Source organism: Hydra viridissima, unplaced genomic scaffold (assembly GCF_058129835.1).
Source record: "Hydra viridissima isolate aposymbiotic clone 2 unplaced genomic scaffold, HvirCarnegie_v1 scaffold_19, whole genome shotgun sequence".
Classification (NCBI taxonomy): Eukaryota; Metazoa; Cnidaria; class Hydrozoa; order Anthoathecata; family Hydridae; genus Hydra; species Hydra viridissima.
The window spans coordinates 1,754,943-1,765,725 of NW_028324318.1; the positions used below are offsets into that span (position 1 = coordinate 1,754,943).

The following is a 10,783-nucleotide window of genomic DNA, read 5'->3' on the forward strand; positions in this document are numbered from 1 at the left end:
TTACAAAAAGCCCTCTAGACGTCTTATCAAATCTTTTTTTGAACCAATAACACTCTTTTACGAGCTTTCAGCTCATTTCTAAGCTGGTAAATAGTTAATGCTTGAGGAATAAGTTGAGTAATAACTTGATTGCATTGATTTTTTGCTGTGTTTTTATTCAACGAACATGCATCTGTAAATCTTTTGCTACATACTTTGCATTTAACAGGCTTTTTAATGAATAAAATATCTTCTGTCAAATATTTCTTCTGGACACAATCTAAAATTGAAACAGACTCGATGCAAACTTGACATAAAAGCTCAGATTGTAGTGAACGTGAACAGTTACAGCATTCATTGTCTGTAACAGGTTTACGAGGTCGAAAATGAGATTGATACATGGATAGTATTGGAAAATGATAAGGCAAGTAAAAATTTCGTACATAGCTAGACCGCATCAGTTGATACCATTTTCCTCTTTCGTCTTGTTTTGTAGATCTGTTGCTACAAGTTTTTAATTCTTGTTTAATGGATGAATGTTTGGATTCTTTTCCTTGCATAGAAAGAATCCCATAACCAACTCCATAACCCTTAAAAACTTCTTCCGCGTAAAATGGAACAACATAACCAATAGTGCAAACTGTACTGTTGCAGTTTAGAGGGAAAAAAAGCGCAAATAAAAAAAAATTTCTTTGACAGGCAGCAATAACACTTTCAACATAATTTTCATCAACAACATCTACAATGTTAATTATACTTCCAATATCTCGAAGTGCAGTATATATCTGCGCTAGAACTAGTCTTAAAACTTTTTCCTGATCTGATTCTTTATTATGTTTCAAAACGTCAACTAAGCGATAACCATATTGGGCAATCGATTTCGCTTGTGCACCAATAATCCTGACAGATGGAGTCTTCAATCTTTGAAATGAATAAATATTGCAATATGATATTTTGATACAAAAATTATAATAAAAAAACCAATATGCTAAATTACTTATAATAATTTTAAACTTGTTTACTATAAATATAACTTACCGATTATCTTCCACAAGGTAATGATCTTCATACATTTTACCAATAAAACTCAAGGCAATGCCAAAAATAGAATCAGAAGAATGCTTAGCTGGTGCTTTTAGGATTTTACAAAACTCAACAAATCTGTATATTTCTAAATGTGGGGGGTCTGGTTTTATTCTGTCTGAAAATATACCAATTCTTGATTCACCTTATTGACGCAATCCATTCTCAGCAATAAAATCCAGAGACTTTAGATGTTTGGCATTTTCTGATAACTCATTTGAAAAACCATTTTGAAACTGTTGTAACATGATAAGATCATTTTTTCGACAGGTGTTATCAGAAATCTTCAATTTCTTGTCAAAATTTGAATACCCAATCGATCCGTCTGTAAAAGTAAGTTCACTTTTGTGAACATTGCAGAAAAGGGATGGGTAGGTAGCACTTGTTGGAAGCACATTTGCTGCCCAACACAACCAGGATATATCACCAGCTGGAACAAAGGAAAATGTTACTTTTTCATTGTTTATACAAAACAGATCACCTTCAATTAACTCCATTTCCTGACTATGCTTTCTCCATAAGTTTGCACATTCATCATCTTTTTCACCAGCTGTTAACATATGAAGGGGAAAGTGGACTTCACGGCTACGAATACGACTTCCATAGTTCCATAGTGACATTGTAGCTATAGTCATTGTTTCTTCTTTTGACTCAGGTGCGCTGTCATCAGAAAACTCAACAACAAAATGAGTTATGTTCCCATTAAACCACCTAAGTTTATCTTTCATTGTTTTTACTTTCAAATTTAGATCAGCAATCATTGTGACTAATGCTGTCAGTGTACGCGAAACACCTCGTTTTATAAAATGAATATCGAGATTATTAACAAAAGTTTCAATAGCTCTATCAGAATTACTTGATGTTTTCAATAAAATGTTATGTTCTCTGTAAGATATTACATTACTTTCATTATTGTGTTCAGTAATAGAATTATTTTGTATTTTACACAGCATGGTATACTTTATCCTTGACATATAATTTAAATGTTTTATTAGAAAAGCTTTTCGTAAACAAGTGTCACTTTTTATATGAACATCTGATATTTTACCAACAAAATTTTCAAGAAACTTCCCTCTTTTATAAGAAAGTATTAAGTTTTCCATCACAGATATTGTAGCAATACTTCTTAGATAATCCCATGCACAATTAATTGATCCATTTCATCCATCATGAACATATTCAAGAACATTTTTGGTAATTTTTATATATATAACATACATATGTATATTATATATATAATATACATAATATATATATATATAATATACATAATTTATATATATATATATATAAATTATGTTTATTATATATATATATATATATATATATATATATATATATATATATATATATATATATATATATATATATATATATATATATATAATATGTTAGTATATTCTACAAATAGAGTGCTCAATATTCTTAAAGAACAGAGTAATAATAAATTAAATTAGTAAAAAACACTTATCTAATTTTTGTTTTCTTCTACACTGTGTTTCTACATAAGTGCTTTTTACTAATTTAATTTATTTTATATATATATATATTATATTATTACTATTATAAAGTAATCTATATAAATAAAATAACCAATATATTACAAAGTATAGCACAAATAAAATTTAACGCCTTACTTACTTTCAATGCCAGAGTTTTTATTTAAGTTTGTTTTTTTTAACATCAACATTTTTTTCTGATGAAATCTTTGAGCAGAGGAGGTTTTCCAAAAACATGAGCGGGGTAGATGTTTATCACAGGAAAGTTATTTCTTTCATTAAGGTCATCAGTTTCAATTTGGTCAGCACTTAAATAAATTTTGACCTCACCCAGCAGACATTCAAGCACTTCTTCATTGTTAATGAATCAACATTAGTCGGTAATAAAATTACGCGCTTAGATTAATCATTTTGATCAGCAACTCTAAAAATCTTTTCAACAATCGATTCATTTTCTCTAATAATGCACTGATTTGGTATTTCAATGCATCCTTTAAAAGGATCCTCCTCTTTGACAGGTATTGCTCCATTCCCAAGTTTTAGTAGCCATTGGGAAAATTCACTTTCCCTATCTTGTATTCTCATATTTTCAGTTAATGTAAACTTCTGCACCTATTGCCAATGCAAAGAAAATGTTATACATAATTCTTCTATTTCAGCTGGTTGTGTTTATACACAAATCTTCTATTTCAGTTGTTGAATAATTTCATCACAATATTCTAGATTCAAGCCTATAAACTCATCAATAAAAGGCAGATTGTAATCAGCCAGCATTTTACCACTTTGAATAATAATCTTCTCAATTTGACAAAGAGTAGCTTGTTCAGCTATAAGAATTGGGATTGAGCAGTGAATGAAATCTTCCATCATCAAAGCTTTGCATGTATTCCAGAGATGTAAAGGATTGTCAGATTCAATAAAGGTGAAAATAATTGAAAGCAACTGGCTAATTTGCTGTGTCATATGTGTTAAAACCGCCTCAGAAAGAGTATTCTGCCAGTCAGTGTCATCTTGCAACAAACCTTTTAAAACACATGTTTCACAAAACGTTTCAATGACAATTCCATTAACAGTACGCACATCCTCCCAAGATGTTGCTTCTTTTGCTTGCAAAAGTAACGGTTTAACAATAAATAATTCTCCAGTTGGATTAACTTTATACATTCTTACTATCACCTTACTACCACCCCTTTGTCTAACCTTCCATTTACAATGTTTATCATCAAATATAAAGTGATAAGGAATGTCTACATACGAATAGTAATATGCTCTTTCATTTTCAGTATTTAACTTAAACCATTCTGTTAGGTGTGTATCACGTTGAGCTGCACAATCTAAAACCATTTGTTCTGCTCCTTCTCTAAAATAAAATATTTGATTTTCAGGTAGAAGTTTACCAAGTCACAGCACATTGAAAACACAGAAATAAGATAATATAAACATATAAGCAAACTGTAAACACAATAAATGTGTTTTAATATGTAAATAAGGTGAAATATATACCTTATATACATATTTAAACACATTTTTAAAACAATTATGTAACATATATTAACACATACACAAACAGTAAAAAAACACTTTACATTATTATAAAAACACATTGATAAAACAACTATAAAGCACTTATTACCACACACACATACATATTTGTATTGGCTTTTAGTGAATGATTAAAAGCAGCAATTTTTAATAAAATTACCTATTCACCATTTTTAACAATAAACATCAACATGAAGATAACCCAAATGTCTAATAAGTCAAAAGATAACAAAAAAACATCACAGCAACAACACACAACAATAGCACACACCACAAGTTAATATAATATGTATACAATATAACTAAAGTAAGATAACACTCATATGTAACATAACATTAGTAACAACATTATGCAAAACCTTATTAAAATACATTATTACCTATTTTCAGAATAATCTTTAATTATAAAGGCTTGAAAACAGCTAGACCTAAAGCAGTAATACTTTGACACTAAACACTATTGTGTAATCCTCTATTAAAAGTACATCACTTGGCTGGCAAAGTTGACAATCCTTGCCCTACACGTTTACCAAGTCACAGCACTTTGAAAATGCGGAAACAACATAATATAAACATATGTACTTACTATAAACACAATAAATGTGTTTAAATATGTATATAAGGTTAAATATATACCTTATATTAATATTTAAACATATTTTTATAACAATTATATAACACATAATAACACATACACAAACAATAAAAACACTTTACATTAATGTACTACTTTACATTATTGTAAAAACACATTGATAAAACAACTATAAAGCACTTATTATCACATACACATACACATCAAAAAAGCATATATGTGAACAATAAACGTGTGCAAACAAAATATTTAAAAATGATGCGAGAAAATTTGAAAAGATTCAAATTAAACAAAATATATATTTACAAACAATACACTTTACCTTTTTTTTATTCATAAGAACTGTAATCCTCATAACAAAATTTAGCCTTTACATACAATAACATGTGACATTCCATGTCAGTGTTGGCACAAAAGTTTAATTTATTTTTCTAAAGTTTTTTAAAAAGAACAAAATATGTTAATAACATCACAGAAATTTCAAAGTAGTAATAACCATTTTATGGAGATAGCATTAGTATAACTTTAAATAACATCCATGCTCCTATTTTCCTTCTAAAAAATAAGATAATAAAAGTAAAACTGCAAAAAGAAAAACTAAAACAAACAAAATATAAACGATTTAAAAAATTAAAATTCTTTCTACTTTATCTAATAAATGCAAAAGAATGGATATTCAAACTTTGCAACGGCAAAAACACAGGACCTTGGCGCGAAACAGCCAAACACAAACTCAACAAATACAGGAACGCAGGGCAGGGAAACCTAGTGTATCTGACCGCACACTCAGACGCGACTCTCAAGACATTACCGCTATACTACAGACAAATGATTACAGACTGGACTGAACTGACAAAAAACGAAACGCATAAACAACTCACCATAGAACAAATGCTGCGACAACCCATATTCCACAACCCACATATACGTAAACAAAACAAAACTCTAAGACCGACAAACAACGCAAAACGAAGCGAACTGATAAAACTGGCCGACATTTCAAACGTATTCAGACCGGGCTTCCTCGACAACAGACTGATAAACTTAACCGAAAAAGAACTCGTCGATATCACATCCTCCCTCCCCCCCGACTGTAAACAAAAAATTGAAAACGAATACCAAAACTACGACCACAACAAAGCTGACCTAACTTTAACGGTGTCGAAAAACTTAAAAATAACCATCCAAAATTTGAAACCTAAAATCATCTATAAAACTCTAATGGAAAAAGAAATTGCAAAAACAAAAACGCATTTTTTAAAATGGAATAAGATCTTCAAAAATAGCATGCTCAACACTACCGATAAGGAGTGGGAAAAACGTTTTTATAAAATATACAAAAACCAAAACAACAACAAAGCGAGCGAAATTAAATATAAAGTTATTAATTTTGCATTGTCCACAAACACGATTTTTAAAAAAAGAGGTTACGCCAATGACGAACTATGCCCGCAATGTATGGAAGAATTCGAAAATTTACCGCACATCTTGTTCAACTGTGAAAAGGTGCAACCTTTAAACAAATACGCAGTCTCTTTTTTAAACATTTTACATCCTAAAACCAAACCACTTAAAAATACTTTTAAACTCTTCTTATTTGGACCTAGTGATAACGCGCATGAGTATTACTTTGGTGATTTTATTTTGAACAAACTTTTCTACCACATATATTATTATAGAATGAGAGCATATCATGAGCGAACAACTGTCTCGAAAGAGAACCTCCTAAGAGAATTCAAAGGAAAACTATAAAAAAACAAATACCGAATACCAAATAACAAAAGAAAGCAACACTTTAGAGGAATTTCTTAACGAAACCAAAAAACATTTGAAACGAGGAAAATAAATTAAAAATAAAACTGAAACTCAGTAGTTTTCTGCGATAATCATAAAAAGCGCTTATTCGTTGAAACTTTTTCATTATTCTTTTTCTTTTTTCTTTTTTCACTTTTGATTTTGGCCTTTTAAACTTTTTATTTTTAATTTAATTTTTTTTTCGCCCCGTTCTGTTCGCCGTCATGATTGCCACGAGTTTATTTCTTTTTTATTTTTCTAACTTTGTTAACGGACACTCGTGTAAATCATGACTAGGGTCCGCAAGACAATTAGCTGGAGAACCCGAAAAAAAAATCATCTGATCAACATAGGGCTTACCTAACGGGAAAGTAAACTTGATCAACATGGGGCTAGCCTTCCATTAGCGGTCATCAGGATACTGAACCGGACGACGGTGGGTCTTTGTCTACTTCACGAAGGGGGAGCAAACTCTGGGACGACGCTCACAGAGTCTCCTCTGGACGGAGTAGGCATGCGTCTGCAAGACAACTAGCCGGAGGACGGAAAACTATAATACATGATCAACATGGGTCTTATTTTTCCCGCCAGGCAATAGAAGACCGCTCCTACCGAGAACAAAGAGCACACGGCGGTTATTTTTGATTGTTTTTCTCCCACTTGCTAAGATTTATGAGATTTTAAAAAATTTTTTTTTATGCGGATGTAACGAAAACACATTTACTCTATCTGTTTTAAGCGCTCAAGTTTTAAGGAGTCTTAAGCATTCAAATATATCCATATAGCGAGGTAATAATTCTTGGGTTGGAGAAGAACTGAGGGTTGGAACATGCCAACCCAGATGGACTAAAGAAATAATTGATGGTACTCGTAGTGAAAAATCTTTTGGTGGAGATAAAATGAATGATATTGATGAGAGAAATGTAGGTTGCCATGGCTACCTAAAAGAAATCGGTAAAGCATTTCTTTGTAAACTAGCAAAAGGAAAGACGACTGGTTTAGCTCCATCAGTTTTATTGTTTATTCCATGGAGAGTTATGAAAAATATAGTAACTCTGATGAAAACGTATGGTTGTGCTTGTAGCATGCTACAGACACAATAACAAAACAAAACAAAAAACTCCTAATGAAAATAACAACCATAGAAGCAGCTAAAAAAGTTTTTGATCCTTGTCGATTTGATGGAAGAAATTTTTTAGCAAAAAGGATGTTTCACAAAGTTAATCAGGAAGGAAAGCAAAATAAACGCTTAGCATTTAATGGTAGCGCAGAGATTGTAATAACTGAAAACACCCCAATTCAATTTGAATACTCACACATCACACAATATATAAGATTAAGCTTTTACATTCAAAGACACACTGCAGATTATTTTGTTGTTGATACTTCATTACAAGTGTTAATGAATCAATAATTTGTGAACTTTAAATATATAAAATATATATAATTTATATATTACATATACATACTTATATATATTTATACATATATATATATATATATATATATATATATATATATATATATATATATATATATATCATGCTACAGACACAATAACAAAACAAAAAAAAAAACTCCTAATGAAAATAACAACCATAGAAGCAGCTAAAAAAGTTTTTGATCCTTGGATATATATATATATATATATATATATATATATATATATATATATATATATATATATATATATATATATATATATATATATATATATATATATATATATATATATATATATATATATATATATATATATATATATTATATATAAAAATATTTTAAGACTTTAAAATCAACTTAATATATTAACATTACGTTGATTTTAAATGAAAATGTTTATAAGACAAAGCAGCCATGTATTACAAAAAGTTGTAAAATAAATGTTTTAAATATATGACAAGAAAAGGTTATCAACAAGTTTGTTTTTAATTTGTAAATCCATAGACACTCCAAGTTCATTAAAACAAACTTTTAACATCTCTAGTTTTTTTTTAATAACTTATAGCATTAAAATTGAAACATCTCTAGATTTTTTTAATAAACTTATTACATCTCTAGTTTATTTGTAATATATAAATAACTAAACCCAAAAAGTTAGTTATTTATTATTGTTAGTAAAAACGACCATCTTTTTTATTTTAAATCAATCTGATTAAATCGAATGCTGATCTCTTGGAAGGGGCATTTGATATGGAATATAACAAACAGAACCCTAATATACATATAACTAGTTGTTGCCCCGTAAACTGCAGGTCTGGTAGGTCTAATCAGTAAAATCAAATGTTATATGCACTGTAGAAAATTTCTTGTTCCACTGCTGGTAGCTTAAATAGTAACTTAAAAATAAGCTAAGGCCTAAATATTTGAACTCAAGGGACAATTGTATTTAATATACATTGATATATAATAACTTATGGGTGTGCCGACACAATGTAAGGTAAAAACAGAATAAAAATATACATATAATGATCGTATACCTATTTGTATATATAGGTTCATCTATTTAGTTAAAAAAAACCCTCCTAATTAACTCCGCCTTGTTTCCACTAGTACTTTTACTGCGTAGTCTTAATTCATCCTTTAATTGTTTTAAAGAAAGTTCTCTAGGAATAATATCGATAATTTGATTTTGTGCGTTTGATGTTAAGTGTTGTAAAAGTTTGTTATTGTCACCAAATCGTTCAATGCAAACTTGACATTGGTATGGTTTTAAAATAGCCAAAATGTCTTCAGTTAATTCACCTTTTTTGACACATTGCATCAATCGAACTGTAAATATGCAACAATCCCAAAGTTGCTCTGTTACAAGTTGTCATGAACAATGGCATATTGATTCACTATCTAAGTTAGCTGGTACTCTTGATTTGTAGTGTGAGTGATAAGATATGTTCATAGGAAAATGATAAGGAAGATAAAAGTTTCTCACAAAACTAGATCTCATCAGCTGATGCCATTTACCTTGTTCGTCACAAGAAACTGATCGATTACTGTTATTTTTCAGTTGTTGCTTTAAAGACGAATGTTTTGATTCTTGATTAACTGTTTCTAAATTTGAAAAAATTTAGTTTAGTAAAACAATTATCGTCGAATTGTGCAAAAGTTATTTATTTATTATCTAAATAAATAATATTTTTTTCTAATAACAAAATTACCTTCCCGATCCTACAACATAATCTTACAATTTTTATTTTTTACGCATCGAATCATATAATAACACCGACTATAATATATTTTGAAATTCATAATGGTTTCTAGGTCATCGATAAAACAACTAACTAACAAACTCTTAGATAGCCTTCATCCATGGTTAATCATATGATCTGAAAATTCCCGCATAGATTCCTAATATGTACATCTACAATTCCAGTTTACAACATATATCTTCTTTTAAGGGATGCCGTAAATAAATTTGTATTTTGTAAAAAAAATAGACATTTTGATGGTTATTTTGCTTCCAACTACGATATAACTCTAAATTAGACATATAGTTGTAAACTGGAATTCAAGATCAACTAGAAAACTATCTTTAAAAGAAATAATATTGATGGCTGATAACGTCGTCATGTAGTCTATCAAGCTGATTATTTTTAGTTTTAGTACTAATTTTTAAAAGAAATTGAATTTCAATATCTATATAACTTTTAACTAGCAGACTTTATAAAAAAACAAATGATATATGTTCGAACTTTATTTTCTATTTAACGAAGTATACTAACATTACTATTGTATAACCCAATTTTAATGCTAAAGATTACACTTTTTTGCAATTTTTCGAAAAAAATTATCATTTGCGGACGTTTTGGATCAAGTTTCGATAAATTATGGTATTTTTTTGAAAAAGCATTTGGGAGAAAATCAGTCAAAAATAACCGCCGTGGCAAGAGAGCTATCCCAGAAAATAGAGACCATAGTTGGACGAGGCAAACTAGCTTCCCTCACGTATGCAAACAGAGGGAACTGGGTTGTGGAATTCTTCAAAACAGACGATGCTGAAAAAGTCAACAATTCATTTTAAAAACGTGAAATTGACTCCTTGAAAAAGTTTAAATAGCCTTTAGGAGATATCATAAAGCATATGTGACCGAAGAGCAGTGTGAAGAGTAAGTGATAGAAAGTTATTTCTTATTTTTAAAAGTTTTGTGTTAGACAATTTGCGAGGTTAGAATTATTTTGTTCTATCTCCTAGTTTAAACTTTGGGAGAGGGTTTTTGATTTTTTCTAAAAGTAAAAATTGTTTAAAGTTTTAGCTGTAACTAAAAAAAAAAAAAACAACAACTTATGCTTTAAA

At 29.4% G+C, this 10,783-nt stretch overlaps 1 pseudogene; it reads right to left on the reverse strand.

The window, feature by feature from the left end:
* On the reverse strand, nucleotides 1-2,282 carry LOC149876650 (uncharacterized; annotated as a pseudogene).
* Nucleotides 2,283-10,783: the final 8,501 nt, after the last annotated feature.